Raw genomic sequence first — 20,315 nt, 5'->3', positions numbered from 1 at the left:
CATATCTACATACAAATTCCTGCACAATTTTCTTAGCTGTAAACATGGCGGTATTTGTAGCTGCTGGAAAAGCTTCGACCCAATTCGAGAAAACATCTATACAAACAAGTACATACTTTAAGTTTCTACATGGGGGCAATTGGATGAAGTCAATTTGTATTACTTGGAAAGGGCCGCCGGCAGGTGGGATATGGGAGGGTTCTGTAGGTATTGCCTTTCCAATATTCTTTCTCAGACAGGTAAGGCATGACATTGCTCTTTTACCAGCATGAGAGGAGAATCCTGGGGCGCACCAGTATGCTCTTACCAATTTGCACATCCCCTCCTTGCCTAGATGAGTCAGCCCGTGAGCTGCTTCAGCCAGACATGGAAGGTATGCCCTGGGGGCCACTGGTTTACCATGTCCATCCGTCCAGAGCCCTGAGGGCTCCTGGCCATATCCCTTTGCCTTCCAGACTGCTCTCTCTTGAGTGGAACACAAATTCTGCATCTCACACAACTTCTGTGTGTTGATGGTATTAAATACCATCAACTGTGTGGTGTCTGTCCGTATGGGGGTAGCAGCTGCAAGCTTTGCAGCTTCGTCTGCTCGGCTGTTACCAAGGGATACTGGGTCTTGGCTATACGTATGTGCTTTACATTTGATAACAGCCACTCTGTCGGGTTCTTGTATCGCTGTTAGAAGCCTTTTTATATACGCTGCATGCGCTATCGGTGTGCCAGCTGCCGTCATGAAATTTCTGAGCCGCCATAGGGCTCCGAAATCATGGACTACCCCGAACGCGTATCTAGAATCGGTGTAGATATTGGCAGACTTACCCTTAGCCAATTCACATGCTCTGGTTAGGGCGACCAGTTCAGCAACCTGGGCTGAGTGAGGTGGGCCTAGCGGTTCCGCTTCTATGGTGTCTTGGTCATCTACGACTGCGTATCCAGTACACAAGTCTCCCGAGTCTGACTGTCTGTGACAACTACCGTCCGTGTAGAACGTGAGTTCTGCATCTTCTAGTGGATTGTCACTGATGTCAGGCCTTGCGGTAAAATTTTGGGTCAAATATTCCATACAATCATGTGCATCTTCCTTTGCATTAAATCCTCCTTCCCCATCACTCTCACCTCCCACCCTTTGTGCCTGTCCAGGCACACCTGGGAGAAATGTTGCAGGGTTTAATGCGCTGCATCTCCTTATGGTGATGTTTACTGGGGCCATTAATGCCAATTCCCATCTCGTAAACCTTGCTGATGAGACATGTCTGGTTTGGGCAGAATTTAATAAGGCAGATACTGCATGTGGTGTATGGATTGTGAGGTTGTGGCCTAGCACGACATTTTCGCTTTTCGTCACTAGCAATGCTATCGCCGCAACGCTACGCAAGCATGTGGGGAGGGACCGCGCTACCGTATCTAGCTGAGCGCTGTAGTATGCAACTGGCCTGCTGGCGTCACCGTGTTTTTGTGTTAGTACACCTGCTGCGCACCCAGCACTTTCTGTTCCGTATAGTTCAAAGGGTTTCCCATAGTCTGGCATACCTAGTGCAGGTGCCTGTGTTAGACACTGTTTGAGTCTCTCAAATGCCGTTTCAGATTCGTCTGTATGCGAAATCCGATCAGGTTTGTTTGAGGAGACCATTTCCTGCAGAGGTAGTGCCAATATGGAAAACCCTGGGATCCAATTACGGCAATACCCACACATTCCTAAAAACGTTCTGATCTGTTGCTGGGTTTGTGGTAGTGTCATGTCTCTAATGGCTTGGATTCTATCCGCGGTCAGGTGTCTCAGTCCTTGTGTTAGACAGTGTCCCAAGTATTTTACCTTAGCTTGGCATAATTGCAACTTGTCTTTGGAGACCTTGTGACCTGTGTCTGAAAGATGAAACAGGAGCTGTTTCGTATCTTTCAGGGATGCCTCCAATGAATCAGAACACAGTAGTAGATCATCCACATACTGTATCAACACTGATCCACTTTCCGGTTGGAAAGACTGTAAACAATCATGCAAAGCCTGAGAAAATATACTTGGACTATCTATGAAACCTTGGGGTAATCGAGTCCACGTGTATTGGACTCCTCTGTATGTGAATGCAAACAAATATTGACTGTCAGGGTGCAGAGGTACCGAAAAGAAAGCGGAGCAGAGGTCAATAACAGTGAAAAATTTGGCAGTGGGAGGAATTTGCATTAGGATGACAGCTGGATTAGGCACTACGGGGAACTGACTCTCGACTATTTTGTTAATCCCCCTTAGATCCTGCACTAGCCTGTAACCCCTCCCCCCACTCTTTTTAACAGGGAAGATGGGACTATTTGCTGTGCTGGACGTTCTTACTAGAATGCCCTGTTGTAGCAAGCGCTCTATTACGGGAAAAACTCCTAACTCCACCTCTGGCTTCAGAGGATACTGTGGGATTTTTGGAGCTATCCTACCATCTTTTACTTGCACTACTACTGGAGCTACGTTTGCCATTAATCCAGTGTCTTGTCCATCTTTTGTCCAAAGTGAATCTGGTATCTGAGATGTCATCTCTTCTACCTGGGATGGGTTCCTATTTGTCATAATGGAATGTGACATTAATTTTGATGGGGAGTCTAACATATCTCGTACTTCTTGAGCGTGATTCTCAGGTATGTCCAAGAATACACCTTCAGGAGTACAATAAATGACGCAACCCATTTTACATAGTAAGTCTCTTCCCAGGAGATTGGTCGGTGCCGATGCAGCCAGCAAAAAGGAATGCTTGGTGTGCAGAGGCCCTATTGTAATCTCGGCTGGTTTGCTAACAGGGTAGTGCTGGACTACTCCTGTTACTCCTATGGCTGGAACTGTCCTACCAGTGGTTCTCATGCCCACTGTCGAATTTATCACTGACTTGGCCGCCCCTGTGTCTACAAGAAAGTTTAAAGTTTTACCAGCCACATTGATTGCAATCTCTGGTTCGCTTCCAAGACTGGCAATCAATTTAACTGGTTGCAGATTACAGGTATGGCCACACCCCTATTGGGTATGCTGACCGCCCTGAATCCCATTGGCAGCAACTACTTGTGCGGGGGTTAGCTGGGAACTACCAGAGGCATGCCAATCTCTGTTTGGGGGATATCTTTTTGTTTCCCCTGTATGTGGCTCAAAACTCCGCCTCTGTGGACCCTGCTCCCAATGTCGTGTGTGGTGTTGTTGTCTAGGGGGTTGAAAAGATCTTTGTACATTTCTTACTCTACAGTCTCGTGCAAAATGTCCTGGTTTGTTACAAGAAAAACATGTTATCATACTTGCCTTATCCACAGGATTCGGTGGTACATACGCAGGCTGCCTTGTGGTCAGCGCCTGTATACTTACGGACATCAACTTATCACTTTGCGACTCCCTGTGCCTAGTGATGTTTTTGTCGTGATCAACAGCAGCCTCTCTCAAAGTGGACACTGACAGACCTCGCCAGCATGGCTGCGTGGTCTGTACCCTAGCCTTTAATGTTTCTTTCAAACCATCCATCAGTACAGATACTGCTACTTCTCGATGGTTTGGGTTGGTCTTTATGTCTTCTATACCAGTGTATTTTGCCATTTCTGATAATGCCCGGTGGAAATATTCTGCTGCCGTTTCAGACTCCTTTTGTTTAATGGAGAATAGTTTATTCCATTTAGCAACGGCTGGGAAATATTCTTTTAGCTGCAAATTTATCCTTTTTACATTATCCTGGTCGTACACATCTGTAAGTGGTACATCTTTATCTAATAGACAATCAGCTAAGAATTTAACTGAGTCGACACTGGGAGGTAAGCAAGCTCTTAACACTATCTGCCAATCCTTATTATTGGGCTCTAAAGTGTTTCCTAAATCCCTGATGTATTTTTGGCTTGCCACTAAATCCTTTCTGGGGTCTGGGAATTCAGACACTATGGTCCTTAATTCCATTCTAGTTAACGGGCAATACATGGCAATGTTCCTGACGGGTGTGACTCCTGATGCATCTGTTTTCCCATTGGGAACTACTATCACCTTTACAGGAGCAATTCTAACAACTTCATTCTGTGTAGATTCTACAACTTGTGGTACAATTGTTTCAGTGTAATGCATGGTGCCGTACTTACCCGCTGACACGACCTCACCTATCCCTCCGCTAGGGGCCTTCACTAATCTCGTGGGTGGTGCTGTGCCTACTGTGGTCTCTGCTATGGTGGCCGCTAGAGAGAGCGCTGAAATCGTTGCCGAATCGTCTTCTTGTTCACACTCCTGAGGAAGGTTCAAAACAGGGTACAACTTGCACGGGTTAATACTTGCATGAGTTATTTGGTTAACATCATTAACATTTACATTGTTACTAAGAGTTTGTGTTTTACAACCCAGTGCGTTTCTCTCCGCAATCAACTTCTCTCCTGCAATATATGGTGGAGGAGGAGCTGTGGCAATCAACTTCCTGACTGCCCCAGATCCTGCCGCCAGAGCCAAACCTCTCTGTATCTCACCTTCCTGGTGCCATAACTGTAAGTAATCATGATGCTGAATTCGTCTCTTTGATGATTTTACGAGACATATCCTCCTCCTTAAATTTTGTAACACTTCCGGACTGAAGCTACCTATTCTTGGGAACTTGTCCCTGTCTTGTACAGTCATTCTCTCCCATTCATCACATAAAGATTCGGTGTGAATTCCATATTTTTCACACATTACATATCGTGCCGACCCAACTGGTCGGTTCACAGAATCAACCTGAACCAGGGTTGATCGCCCCCTACCTGAGCAACTGGCCCCCATCGTCTGTAGGTGTTGCTTAGTCCTCCTTGGGTTTTCTGTATCAAGGTTTTCAGCAAGCCTTTACAGACAACCAAATTACTCCGCAGTAGGCCGGCGGTGGCGGTTTACCGAGTACCCCACTCACTCGCCCACCTCGACCAATACGACCTGATCACACCGACGTGGTGCTGGCGTACTCGATACAGGGCCCCTATGGAACCTTCAGTTTACTGGAACATATGAGGGATACCCGCAGGACACTTACTCTTTCCAGTAAACGTTGGGGTTGTTAGATAGTTCCTGAGTGACCAGCGAACTTCCCTTCCAAAAATAAAAAATTACACAAATCACGTCAGAATGTACAAATAGCGTTTATGACCTTCGTACACAAATAGTACCGGTCAGGTTTACTAATGCACACAATTACGTGCGGTACAATCGTTCAGCACATAAGCAACTAATCTTATGTGCGGAGCGACCAGTGGAATCGAAAATTTCGGCTGCGAATTCCTTCAGCCAGAGCTTAATGGCCTATATGGGTTCTGCACCAACACCCCAGGCGTTGTGCCACTGGACTTTTATAGCGGACCTTTTTACCTTATGACCTCCTGGTCTTGTTCCTTATGACCTCCTGGTCTTGTTACCTTATGACCTCCTGGTCTTGTTACCTTATGGTCCGCTATACTCTAATGCTCAAATATTATTTAACCAGAGATGCCTCCCTGGCCACCGTATATGTCACTTATACGTATGTTCCTTAACGAGTACCCGACTTTCCTTTTGGTTCCACCTTAAAGTTATATAAACTTTTGTATACAAAACACACTCACTCAACACATGTACACTTTTGTTTCTATATCTATTTCTGCGCAGAAATTGTCTTCAGGCCAAGAGTGTTACCAATTAGGAGCAGGATCTGTTAAACTAAATTTCAGATTTTCCAAAAATAGATTTGCGTTATTTACCGCGTCGCGTTATCTACCGCTGTGCGTTACTTATCGCCTTTGCGCCACTTATCGCTTTTGCGCTACTTATCGCTTTTGCGCTAATTCAACTTTATCACAACTTGAGCTACGTGGGCGTAACCAGACGCTACGTTGCGTAATGTACGCTGCGTGCGTCCTGCCTTTCGGATTGCGTACACTAGTCTTTGTTAGCGACACGTGTACGCAATGCAAAGGATCCACCGTAACACAATATATATTTTATCAATGTAGATGATCCCTGATCATCTACCGCAATCCACACTGCACACTGGCTGCCTCGTCTCTCGGACAAGCCGTGTGTTGTTCTATTCTTTAACTATTACCTCTATTTATTAAATAACAGCAAATCTCCTTTTAGCCCTTTCTATCAACTATAAAATTTGGCAAACAGGAATAGTGATATACGAAAAATGAAACAGAAATGCAGATATATGCGTGCGTACGCAAGACAAAAGACAAATAAACAGTTTTAAAAAGACACAAGCGTTTTGTTCTTACTTCCGGTTACCGGATTCCTTCAGCACTCTTTACCTAAGTGAAGCAGACGCTTATCCCGTCAGCAACTGCGAGACAACCTCCCACCCTTTTGCTGGGGGATAATGTCTGCTGATCTACCTAGTGCAGATGTGAAAAGGATCGGACGAGCCCCCAATTGACAATGCTAAATTCCTATGTCGTATAAACAACCCTTATGAAGCTAAGAACACTGTACGCTGTTTACTTAAGAAATACCGTAATGGTACGCTATTTGCGTAACGATCGCTCAGCCGTAGGCGAGACGCTCAAGCGTCACGTTCGCTCACGGCCCAGCGATCACAGGACACGTTATTGGTTATGTCTAGGGGAAAGATTCGCTATGGCGTAGCATACACTCGAGACCACGAGGAGGTCACCAGCGATGCAGACGCTCACAACACTATACCTTGATATTAAACCTTATACCGACGAAACACACAGAATACCTTTAATGTGAGTACAGGGTGTAAATGCAACTTTGTGTAGCCTGACTACCTACAAAGCTGTTTGAGCGTCACCGACGCTCAAGTGAACACTTAACACTATAGTAAATACACAGATACTGTTTTAGGGTTCCAAAGCCTATTATCTGTATTATATCTAGTATACTTGTAAAAGAGTAACACAGTACAAATGATACACTACAATATAACAAAGACTTCCTAACCAAACACCTAACTAAGGGATAAACTACAATACTATCCTGGCCTAACACAATACAATACAATACTATAAAGTTTAGTCTAGGGGAGTTACGAGAGAGAAGAGAAAATAGAGAGAGAGAAATAGACACAGAGGGAGAGAGAGGAATTGGCTCACAGAAAGACAATGATTACGGAGAGAACTTACGCACAAAGGGTATGATCGCCTGCGCCTCGATATCCAGCTCCCGATTATCAGCAGATAACCGTTGATGAGAGAGTGAGAGCTGGATGTGGTCGGCCTGCCTATTTATGCCCCACACACAATGCAATCTCCTGGTCCTACAATCCTTCAGTTTATTGGACACAGGAATTCGGCCCTGTACTGTAACCAAAGGTCATAGGTTGATTCATACAGGTGGGCTGTGCTGAGTTTAAACGGCTCAGGTGGGTGGGAAACTGGGTTTCCCGCCGCATACCTGAGTATGGGTAAATAATAGAAATGGACATAAACTTCTTATGTTCATAACTATTCGCACGAGCGATTAATACGCTCCAAACCAACACCGGAATATTGCTAATTAAATACTCTTCCGATGGGTACCAAATACTGCTGTATGACTCCTGTTAGACCCTTCGTACAATACAAAGAGGGATTCCTCCGCTCAGGGACATTCTATCTAAACCAAACTTACAGAAACTATTGAGGGGAACATGATCTATAAACGACATTAATTGTGAACTTTTGTAACGAATGAGTCGCACGCTACGATCACATAAACTCTACCGTAAATGCGCATACTGCGCGTGCGAGTGCACGCTATTGCGGGTATGCGCTTCCACGGGAGAGCGTACGCATGCGCAGCACGGACCAGTGTGCGGTGCAAATATGGCAGTGTGCATTGAGACATTTTTCTGACTTCGACAGTATATAGATATTCTAGACATTAATATGTCATGTCACTAAATAGTTAATGTACTCTACAGAACAATAAGTTTGGCACAGGGCATCACTGCACCTGTTTGTGCCAAATACAACTCATTTGGCTTGCTTCGTATGCATCTCTACAACATGCATTAATTAGCTCATGATCGCTGCCTGTCTGAAATAATATCGCACATCACTTTGCAAGTTCAACATAATCACTTATATAATTAATCGTCTGGCAGGAGGTAGCTATATCGAGCGAGCACCTGCATGTAAATCGTTCATGGTTTCAGTATGCAGATGGGCACCAGCAAGGTCTTTCCTTTCACGTAGGGGTGTAACCAGACCTCATAAAAATTTTTCGGTGGGTTCAGGAGACACATGTCCATCCACTCCGTAGACTCACGCTCTGCTATTCTGAGCATGTGCTGGTACTGGCACTTACTGTATGTAGTGAAGACCACTTTGGTTCTCAACATGATAGGCCATTGGAATTTAATTTCCAAGGTTATTTCTGTACCTCAAATTAGAGCATGACTAAAACCCCATGGGTCACTACTGTAGGCAACAAAATGGCTTGAGGAGCCCTTCCATTTTCCAAAAAAAACCACACACCTAGAAATGAGTTAAAGTAATCCAGGCCCTTATTGCCCACAAAAGTCTAGGGACCTGATTCAGAATTACAGGAAGGGGTGGGGGGGGGGGGGGGGACAGATACAACATGTGCAGAGAAAGTTAGATTTGGGTGGCTTACATTGTTTCTGTGAAGAGTAAATGCTGGCTGCTTTATTTTTACACTGCAATTTAGATTTCAGTTTGAACACACCCCACCCAAATATAACTCTCTCTGCACATGTTACATCTGCTCCCCTGCAGTGCACTTGGTTTTGCCCAACTGCTAACAAATTTGCTGCTGTGATCAACTCTGAATTACCCCCTAGGTTGCTTTGATATAGGAGGCATTGATGAAGTTTGCTGCATAATCTCTGATTGGTTAAGGTGAGCTCAGGATCATCGATTATGTATCTCTGGTTAAATGAGAGCATTGGGAATGGATAGCAATACAATATAAAACATTCAGTAGCACTACAAAGTAATATTACCATACTGTAATTCATGACCTTGTACAAAAGCACAGTTGGTGTAATGGTAAGCATTGCTGCCTCACAGCTCTGAGATCTTGGGTTTGAGTCCTACCATGTCCCTTACTGTGTGGACTTTGTATATTCTGCCCATGCTTGTGTTGGTAGTTCCCAGGTACTCCAGTTTCCTTCCACACTCCAAAAATATACTGATAGGTTCATTGGCTCCCAACAAAAAAAAAGCAAAAATGGGTGTGTGTGCATGTGGTAGGGAAAATAGATTGTAAGCTCCAATGGTTAAATTTTTTTATTAACATGCTGTGGAATATGTGTGTGCTATATAATAACTGTTATTATTACTAATATAATCATAATAAAGAGCCATTATAACAACCAAGGCATAATCTACAGGTCGTCCTTGGTATAATTGCCAGACATATTATGGAGTATAGATAATGTCCTCTTAAAAACACAACAGCTAGTCTTGAAGATTTTATTGTTATTGCGGAGTATTAAACATTTTGTGGTTATACGTAATAGCTGCTGTCTGTTCTAGCTGTCCTTTATCTCCTTATCAGACGCCCACCATTATATATGTAGCACCACAGAGATGTTGTCAGCCATTCCCATTCTAATCCCTTCACTACCACAGCAATTAATTCACAGTAATTAAATCTTTGTGAATACTGAATCTGCAAATGAAGAAACAGGGGAGCGCTGATGCCACTATTAGCAGGGATAGTGGATGCCAGGGACATGGCCAGTGATGCTAAGCAATGAAGGACATGCAGAGCTAGAGAAGACTGCAATTCAGACTGGATCACTGCAGCGGCATGAGATGAGTGCCGAGACTTCTTTCTCAGCTATGGGGTTAATACTAGAGATGTGCATTGGAACATTATTGCTGGTTTTAGTTCTAATTTGCTGTCTGGTTTTGATGTCGACCATGACTGGTTCTGGTTTTAGACTTTTTTTTCCAGAAATTGGCAAAAAAGCTAAAATCACATAATCTGGCACCTTTTTTTTGTTCCTATAGTATTATTAACCTCAATAACATCCATTTCCACTCATTTCCACTCAATTATGTCCACCTCACAGCTCACAATATTGATTTCATCCGCTGAAGACCAAAGGCTACAGTGGGAGCTGGCTCGTTATTAAGCGACAGTGCAGCGGCACAAACACGTGGCAGTTTATAGCACAACTAAGAAACATTACCACACAGCAGTGGCAGAAATGTAAAGTGGTGCAAGACTGGTGGAAGCAGCTGCAGCACTAGTATTTGTGTCACGATCCGGGTAATTCATCACCATTTCTTACCTTCCAAGTGTCTCCTGAGACTGGCCCAGCGCTCCAAGCCTGGATTCCACCTGCGCTGTCTGCATGCAGCACGCTGTGTAACATGGCCTCAGTCTCCCACATGCTAAAATTCAAACAGACTTTCCCTCCAGATTCAAACATGGGCGCAGCCATGTTTGGATTCATCACGTTGCTTTACAGCCTATCAGCTGCACTCTGGACTCTGCCTGATTACCCAGCTGCTGCACTCTGGACTCTGCCTGATTACCCAGCCAATACCTGCTTCCCAGCTGGTATAACTATCCTGCATCAAGGCTGCCTAATTGTCAGTGCTTTGGTTGTCAAACCTTGTACACATGTTTCTCCTGTCTGTGGAATCTACAGTTCGAGTCTCCAGGTATTCCAGCTCCTGTGTTCAACTCCTGTGATTCAGCTCCACTTAGAGACCCGCACCGGTTACCAGCTTGCGGTACAGCCTGACTTCTGCAGTGTTCTAGCTCTGCTTCTTGGTTATCTGCTGTGATACCTACATCGGCTTTCAGCTTCCAGCAGTGTTTGGTATCTCTCCACTCCCGTTGTTTGCAGCTCTCTAGCTCCATCGGTGTTCCACCATCGACCTCCAGCTCCATCGATGTTCCGCCATCGATCTCCAGTTCCATCGGTGTTCCGCCATCCATCTCCAGCTTAATTGGTGTTCCACCATCGATACTCATCACCATCGGTACTCACCATTGGACTCTAACATTCATCGGTGAGTTCTGCTACACCTTCCCATCTGGTCCAGTTCCATCCGGCATCCCCGGCAGTTCTCCTGTGTTCTTCTCAACCTCTGTGCATCTATCTCAACTCCAGCTCTCAGAGTATAGTTAAGTTAAGTAGTAGTTAAGAGTTAGAGTTCTCCTGTGTTCTTCTCAACCTCTGTGCATCTATCTCAACTCCAAGCAGTAACTTTATACCAACTCATTCTATATTGCTACAGTATCTTTCTACCAGTGTGCTAAAGGAACACAATCTACCGTTGAATTACCTGAACTGCCTAGGTGTATCAGAACTGTGTATTTAATAAACAGACTTTATTTTACCACGTTGTCACGGCTTCGGTGCCTAATCCTTTGCATGTCTAAGAACCCTATCCAACCATCCCGGTTCACTTACACTCCAGCGCCTACAACTAAGGCCCCTCCAGGTCAGCCTCAACCCTCAGTTGTGACAATTTAGTGCTCTTCTCTAAAGTAATCCATTTTTCAATTCACAGATCACTGCGTGGAGTCACAGGGCTTATAGATGCAAGTGAACAAAGTGCACTGGGTAAAGTGCACCAAACAGTACAATTAATAGATCTACAGTGTGTGTGTGTATATATATATATATATATATATATATTTTTTTTTTATTTTTTTTGACTTGCAGCTCGGTTCAAACTGCGTGGAGTCATAGACTTTATATATGCATGTGAACAAAGCACACTAGTGTAAAGTGCATCAAACAGTACAAACAATAGATCTATATATTTTTTAACTTGCAGCTCGGTTCAAACTGTGTGGAGTCACAGGGCTTTTATATGCACATGCATAAAGTACAGTAAGGTAAAGCACGCTAAAGAGTACAAACAATAGAAGAATATCTGACAGTGAGTCACACAATAGACAATGTAGTACTGCTTGTGAACAGTCACTTTAGATGGACACAACCTAGCCAATTTACAGCAGAGTACAGAATAGCATACAGCAATGTGCCCCCTATACACTGACTAAATATAGAGCACAGCCACTTGTAAGTCTGGAGTCTGATGCAGCACAACCACTACAGCAGAGCACAGCACAGCATACGGCAGCGTGTCCCCTATACTCTGACTATATACAGAGCACAGCCGCTTGTAAGTCTGGAGTCTGACACAGCACAGCCAATACAGCAGAGGACAGCGCAAAATACAGCAGTGTGTTACCTATTTATTGACTATATATAGAGCACAAAGCGGAAGGTGGACTCTTGTTTTTGTTCTAAATACAGAGCACAGCCACTTGTACGTCTGGAGCCTGGACAGTGGACACAGCGCAGTGAATACAGCAGAGTACAGCACAACATACAGCAGCATGTCTAGGAGTGAATTGGCACCAACTCCAGAACGCGGAACCTTATATTGAATTCAAAACCTGTTAGAATCATATGCCGGGAGGACGACGTTTTGCCTCACAGTGGAATCCAAGTCTGCCGGGAAAACCTGAGCCACGGCTCAGGAAGACTGGGATCCTGAACCGCTCGTCTCTAGTTAGCTAGTGTTAATGGGGAGGGCAGGAGAAAGTGAGTGGCGCATTCTGGGCTGTGTGTGAAGAGGCATCCATTTTATTTTAGCATATAGGGGTTCAATTATGAAGTGATAAAACTTGTTGCATATAATAAAACTCGTTGCTTATGATAAATGGTGCTCCAATCAATTAGCTACTAACTGTCATGTGTTCTACACCTAAATGTCATGTGTTTCAAAAGTTACAGTTGGGAGCTGATTGGCTGGAGCACCATTTTTCATACGCAACAAGTTTTAGCATTCAGAACGAGTTTTATCACTCAACAAAAAATGGGTCTCATTATATTCATACAGTAATACACTGTAATATAATGACAGTTTATTCAGTGGACTCTTTAAAATAAATAATATACAGTGTTATTGTATAGTTGTTTTTTATAAGGTTATAATATATATAAAACACATAAATGATCACAGCTGACCCAGGATGTCTACATTCATGTTGGTTGTATTATCTACCTCGTTTATTGTGCCACGCTTCCAGCTTCTTATTAGTGCGTAGCTGTCAGCATTGAAAATGTCATTTCCAGCTACTAGAATGCAAGGAAACATCTGCATTCTGCAGATCAAACAGTCATTGAATCACAATATGCTGCTGCTCAGTGGCTGGAATGCCTGGTTACAAGTTGACTGATAGGGGCTGACAAACAGAGATGTTCTCACTTCAAACTGTCAGACAATCCATTCAAATATTCATTTATATATAAATATATGTAATTAAACCAAAATCTCAAAATAACCTACTCAGATTTAGGGCAAACAAAAGTAACTGAAGAAAGAAAACTTCAAATAAAGTACTGTAGAAATAAAATTACCTGTGCAACTTAAGTAATGATAAAGGAAAGGGAAGGTAGATCTCTGCCGCCAAAGGTTATGTATGACATGTTTTTTTTATCACTTGAATAATAAAATGTATTAAAAATATGCTTAAAATATATCTAATTGTGCTTAAAATATATCTAATTGCACATTAGAAAATCTATAGTTGGGTACACACTTAACGATGTGTGTACCTAGCCAACGGATGGCCGTTGTAACAATACATTGGCCATACAGTACACACTGAACGATATACCGTACAACAACACAATATATCATTCACAGTCATGCACACACAATAATTCCAAACAAGAGTAGGTTTATTTGAATATACAGTAACAAGATAAATGTGATAGAAGACAAACAGCATTCAATACGATAAGGTATCACTCTCTCATGGGCTAAGTACTGTACAGCCGTACAGCACTGGCGCTCTAATAACACAGTGATGGACCTGTGCACATACATATACTTTTATAGAGATATGTAAACAAGTCTTGCACCTGGAGTGTAGACAGTCTAACTTTTATGTTTGGTGAATAATATTTATTCAGACATGATGTTATTTAGACAGATTTGCTATGCACAATAACACACAGTTAAGACAGCACATAGCAATTAACCATTTAATTTGATATGAGCAAATTACATTTTTTCCCTCTCAAAATGAGAGTCATATGCAGAGGAGGAAGATATTCCAATGTGTATTTATCAGATATGGATGAAAGCAATTTGATGCCCTAGGCAAGATTTTTTGTTGGTGCCCCCTAGCAGATAATCTCACCACCAAGCATTGTGTTTATAGACAGACACCAAAAATAACACATTGGTTTAAGGCTGACATACAGTATCCTTACTGTGGTACACATTAGAACATCGTAATGAACGATACTTCGTTCCGTCCTTCATAATATGCAAATGTAGAAGCTGGTATGCAAGGCACATGTAAAAAGAACAGTAAATGAAGACAGACATACAAATGGAGAGAAAAAAATTATGTCAGACACACAACGCAGATACACAAACACAATGGCAGGGCGACAAAGAAAGAAAGATAGAAAGACAGAGCTGTACATGCACAAATAGGAGACAGATGGAGAGTAAAGTGGCACAGAAGGTGGAAAGGCATAGACACTGAAATGGAAGAGTAGTGGAGCGGCATAGACAGTGGGAGGAAAGAGTGGATGGCAAAGATGTAAGGAACGAGAGGCTGGTGCACACAGGGCATGGGCAGACAGGCTGGTGCAGACAGGGCAAGGAAAAGAGGCTGGCACAGATGGAGAAGGACAGGTAAGGACAAGCAGAGAGGCTAAAGTAAAATATAGCAAAATAGTTGGTGTAGGCTTGAGCAGAACAAATAAGGATTAGCATAGGCTGTCACTATAAAGGATGGACAGAAAGGCTGGTGCAGACAGAGGATGGGCAGAGAGTTGGCACAAATGTAGGGAAGTAAGGCTGGTGCAGAGAGGTAACAGACAGAAAGGCTGGTGCAGACAGGATGGGCAGGGAGCTGGCACAGAGGGAGGGAAGTAAGGCTGGTGCAGAGAGGTAATAGGCAGAAAGGCTGGTGCAGACAGAGGATGGGCAGGGAGCTGGCACAGAGGGAGGGAAGTAAGGCTGGTGCAGAGAGGTAATAGGCAGAAAGGCTGGTGCAGACAGTATGGGCAGAGAGCTGGAACACAGGGAGGAAAGTAAGGCTGGTGCAGACCGAATATGGGCATAGAGCTGGAACATAAGGAGGAAAGGAAGGCTAGCGAAGAGAGGTAACAGGCAGAAAGGCTGGTGCAGACAGAGGATTCGCAGAGAGCTGGTGCAGAGGGGGAAGTAAGGCTAGCGAAGAGAGGTAACAGGCAGAAAGGCTGGTGCAGACCGAGTATGGGCAGAGAGCTGGAACATAAGGAGGAAAGGAAGGCTGGCAAAGAGAGGTAACAGGCAGAAAGCTGGTGCAGAAAGAGGATGGGCAGAGAGCTGGCGCAGAGGGGGGGGGGGAGGAGTAAGGCTGGCGCAGAGAGGTAACAGGTGGTCATTTTTAAGGGAAAAGAGAGACTCTATGTTGGTGCACTCTTTGCGTAATATAAATTATGTTAAAACTTGACTTTTATCAAGATTTATCATAAAATAATGTACAGACCTTTATATAAAAATAATCACCCATTTAGGAACAGAGAAATGCTCACATAGGGATTTAATTACCCAGTGTGAGCATAGGTTTTGTACCTAATTGGAATTCAAATGCACCTGGGTGAAGATATTAAAAAACAGATTCAATAATTGGAAGTGCTTATATCATCAATTAATCAAACAAAATTTCTTATAATGATACACTTCTTTGTGATAGCTCTCTTGGTATGTATAATACTGAGGCAAAATTATTTCTAAGTAATATTGATAAATACCTTCATTTTTAGTACATATGATAGCTTTCTTGGTATATATGATGTTTGGGCAAAGATGATTTTTACATAATGCTGATAAATACCTTAGTTTATAATGCTGAGTCAGATTTTTCTCTTCTTATAATCGATAAGAGATAAAATAATGTAAGAAAAATAGAGGTAGGGCCAATGCTTTCTCCACCACTTCTGCTGTTTGTAGGTATTTTATATGCCTACTGCACCTGATATTCCAAGGGAGTCACCCACCTTGTACTAATCAGGCCTGTCACTGCTTTGCTTCCAAGATCAGACGGATTTGGGCGTGTCCAATGAGGTGTGGCAGTAGTAATGGTCCAAAAAATGAGAGAGTATGTGGTTGTGGCTTAATTACCAAAGTGAGAACTTCTGCTGTCCTATTGTTATGTCCCAAATCCCTGTTGCTGACGCATTGCAGGGAAATTGATATCAGGCATGGGATGAGAGAGTTCTCAAATAAATAGACATAAGCAGAGAATACCCCTACTTCTGCTGTCCACTGTCATATATGATTATAGCGGACAGTGGATGAGAGAGATGGGGTACAAAAAAATAGTTTATGGAAATTAGAATTCTCCTATTGATTTTCTAAATAGACAAAAGTCTAAGATATTATAAGTACAATGCTCGTAATACACACTGTAATTGTTTAATTGGATAAAAAATATTGCAGCACGTAATGAGTAAAACCAAGTGGTTAGTGCTAATATTCCCTATCCACAATTTTTAAATGGAAATCAATATACCCATATATACAAAAGTATTAGGTGGTATATTGTAGAAAAAAGGGAATATTGAAGAGAACAAGCAATGTGACTTTTTCTCTCAAAATTGTATTCCAACAACTAAGTTGCCTCTGGATAACTAATGTTTTACAAAAGACACAAGCATATGTAGCTTATTCTCTCAAAATATAACAAATCTAGCACATCACTGGCAATGTGACTTTTTTTCTCAAATTATAATCCAACAACAAAATTGCCCGTAGATAGTTTAATGTTTTACAAAAGACACAAGCGTATGTAGCTTATTCCCTCAAAATATAATGAATCAATGTTGCTATTAAACAACTAGTGTTTTTATAAAAAAAATACATACTGTATGCAGTGCCAGATTAAGGTCCATATGGGCCTGGAGCTGAAAATCAGGAAAGGCCTATTGCATTCCGCAATGTGACTAGCGCTGTGGCAATATGACTAGTGATGTGGAGGTGTCGTCTATGTAGGGGGTGTGGCCTGTGCCATGGGTATCTCGATCCTTCTATTAGTGTTCATCCCTCATACCTAGCCACAGCAGTAAATTAATTAAATTAATAATGCAGAGATCATTGCAGTGACCGCCATATAAATTAGAGAGCATAGCAGTCAATGCCATATAATACAGAGCTCATCACAGTAACTGCTAGATAATACAGAGAACATTACAGTGACATTCAAATTATTCAGAGAGCATCCAAGTGACCTCCATACAATACAAAGAACATGGGCCCTCATTCCGAGTCGTTCGCTCGGTATTTTTCATCGCATCGCAGTGAAATTCCGCTTAGTGCGCATGCGCAATATTCGCACTGCGACTGCGCCAAGTATCTTTGCTATGAAGATAGTATTTTTACTCACGGCTTTTTCATCGCTCCGGCGAACGTAATGTGATTGACAGGAAATGGGTGTTACTGGGCGGAAACAGGCCGTTTTATGGGCGTGTGGCTGAAAACGCTACCGTTTCCGGAAAAAACGCAGGAGTGGCCGGAGAAACGGGGGAGTGGTTGGGCGAACGCTGGGTGTGTTTGTGACGTCAAACCAGGAACGACAAGCACTGAACTGATCGCACAGGCAGAGTAAGTCTGGAGCTACTCTAAAACTGCTAAGTAGTTTGTGATCGCAATATTGCGAATACATCGGTCGCAATTTTAAGATGCTAAGATACACTCCCAGTAGGCGGCGGCTTAGCGTGTGTAACTCTGCTAAATTCGCCTTGCGACCGATCAACTCGGAATGAGGGCCATTGTAATGAGTCCCATATAAAATAGAGAACTCCAACTACCACCACAAAATACAGAAGACATCACAGCCATACACTATTGCCTGTGATCTGGAATTAAATAAATCAGACTGCAAGTTTATCTACCGTGTCTATCTATAATAGGAAATTATTGGAATTCACACTTTTTAGCATTGGGCACTGGCAGTGGCTTTGGTCAGACACCTCACTGGAAGAATGCTTGGATAAACAAGGCACACTAGGCACAGCCCCGCCTCCCTTCTCTGGTCTTTACTCCCGCCTCTGTCCTCCTGGCTCCCTTTGTGCTCCAGAGATAGTGGGGGAGATGTATTATTCTGACATGGATCGTGCAGGAATGGGATGCAGTTAAAATGCCGGTTGTTCAGATCCCGGCGTTTAGGATACCGACGGTGAAATGCAGACAATGCCGACAGCTGGAATCCCGGCGCACCAGGCTATTCCCACTGTTGTGTGTCCACGACACCCACAGAGCGGGAACAGATCCTGTGGAGAGCGCAGTACACATCTCCACAGAAATACATGGGGGAGAAGCGGAGTCAGGGTGCATAACATGCCCTGATACCACTTCTCCCTCATAACGACTAATCTTACATCTACTCCAGTGTCAGCACAAACACACCGAGCCTGCACTGTAGTGAAGCAGGGCCAAGGCAGGACCAGCCGCGGTCCACGTCACCTATACGCCGCAGCTCACTCCCAGCCACCCTGTTCTCCATCACCTGGGTGACATACCCCATCCGTCCCTTACACCCCAGCATACATACATATATATATATATATATATATATATTAAAAGAAGAATGGAGGGCGCAGGTATAAATACACAGGTTCACAATTCCATTTATTTAGAACATATGCTCACATACATCTTGGTTTAAAACGGTGCACTCAGTCCTCCGGTCTATCCAGCATCGGACCCGCTTTCTCCCGTCGATGAATCTCCTTCTACCGCAGGGATCACGGATACCGTCTGCTCTGCCACCGGGACCAGGATCAAATTCAGACCATCTGTCCTTTGCTCCACAGGCCACGCCCAACGCGTTTCGTCAATGGACTTCGTCAGGGGGTGTGGCTAAGGTCTGGCATCTCCTCACTATATACTAGATCAAACACCTGCACTCCATTATCTAATTAACCCGTGCAGTCTACATAATATTTACAGGCTTCGCACCTGCACATTTTGTTATAAACATAAAACACGCTATTTCAGTGTGATCTAAGAGACTCATATACAATATGAGCTCTCCAAACAGATTGTATATGAGTCTCTTAGATCACACTGAAATAGCGTGTTTTATGTTTATAACAAAATGTGCAGGTGCGAAGCCTGTAAATATTATGTAGACTGCACGGGTTAATTAGATAATGGAGTGCAGGTGTTTGATCTAGTATATAGTGAGGAGATGCCAGACCTTAGCCACACCCCCTGACGAAGTCCATTGACGAAACGCGTTGGGCGTGGCCTGTGGAGCAAAGGACAGATGGTCTGAATTTGATCCTGGTCCCGGTGGCAGAGCAGACGGTATCCGTGATCCCTGCGGTAGAAGGAGATTCATCGACGGGAGAAAGCGGGTCCGATGCTGGATAGACCGGAGGACTGAGTGCACCGTTTTAAACCAAGATGTATGTGAGCATATGTTCTAAATAAATGGAATTGTGAACCTGTGTATTTATACCTGCGCCCTCCATTCTTCTTTTACTACATGCACCTTGGGATTAGTGGCTCTATTCCCTAAAGGAGGAAGCGGCAGCGTACATCGCATAGAAAACGGGACCTAGGATATCAACCAAGGACTTAAAGTATTTTAAAGGAAAGTGTGTTGAATGCGCAGCTTTTTTACCTTTATATATATATATATATATATATACATAAAAACATATGAGAAATACAGCATAAATATACATTAGTCTACCCTCCAGACTCCGCATATTATAATGACAAAAAAACCTGACTAGAATTCAGATTATTTACCTCAGTTTCAACTCTATCAGGTGACAGGTCTCAGTCAGTAAGAAGGTACTCTGCCTCTGTGCTGGGTGCAGTGGTGTGTAACATCACACAGCGCAGAGGAGGTGCCCAGGTACTCTATATGGTGTTGGGAGGGCTTCTAACGCCTTCCATACTGTCCAACCTCCTTTTCACTTGTGTGCCTTAAACTCCTGTACCCTTCCAATTGTGTGTCTATGTATGTATGTATGTGTGTATTTAAACAATGTGTCACACACCGTGTTGCAGAGCCAGCCATACTCACTCGCAGTGGCGTAACTAGAAATTTTTATCCCCCCCAGACAAAAAATTCTCTGGCGCCTCCCCCCCCCTCATAGTTGGCACTAACAAAGTGAAGAATTTACGCGCACCCAAGCCAAAAAAGGGGTTGGTGCTTCATTAAAATGGGTGTGGCTTCACTGAAAGTGGCATGGTGTTACAGGAAAAGACTACCTTATACCCCAGTTTTGCAACCTGCGCGACGAGACATTGGCGACCGCAGGGGGAAAAAATAATCCTGATTCATGCCCCTTACATTATTTGTCATTATTCCTCCTTATAGTAATGCCCCTTATACATTATGCCACACACTGCAA

General features: G+C 43.5%; 1 pseudogene; it reads right to left on the bottom strand.

Annotated features, from left to right (window-relative positions):
• Nucleotides 1-15,907: 15,907 nt before the first annotated feature.
• Nucleotides 15,908-16,025, bottom strand: LOC134958930 (5S ribosomal RNA; annotated as a pseudogene).
• Between the last annotated feature and the right edge of the window lie 4,290 nt (nt 16,026-20,315).

Source organism: Pseudophryne corroboree, chromosome 9 (assembly GCF_028390025.1).
Source record: "Pseudophryne corroboree isolate aPseCor3 chromosome 9, aPseCor3.hap2, whole genome shotgun sequence".
Classification (NCBI taxonomy): Eukaryota; Metazoa; Chordata; class Amphibia; order Anura; family Myobatrachidae; genus Pseudophryne; species Pseudophryne corroboree.
This window is presented reverse-complemented; position numbering and strand designations above follow the sequence as displayed.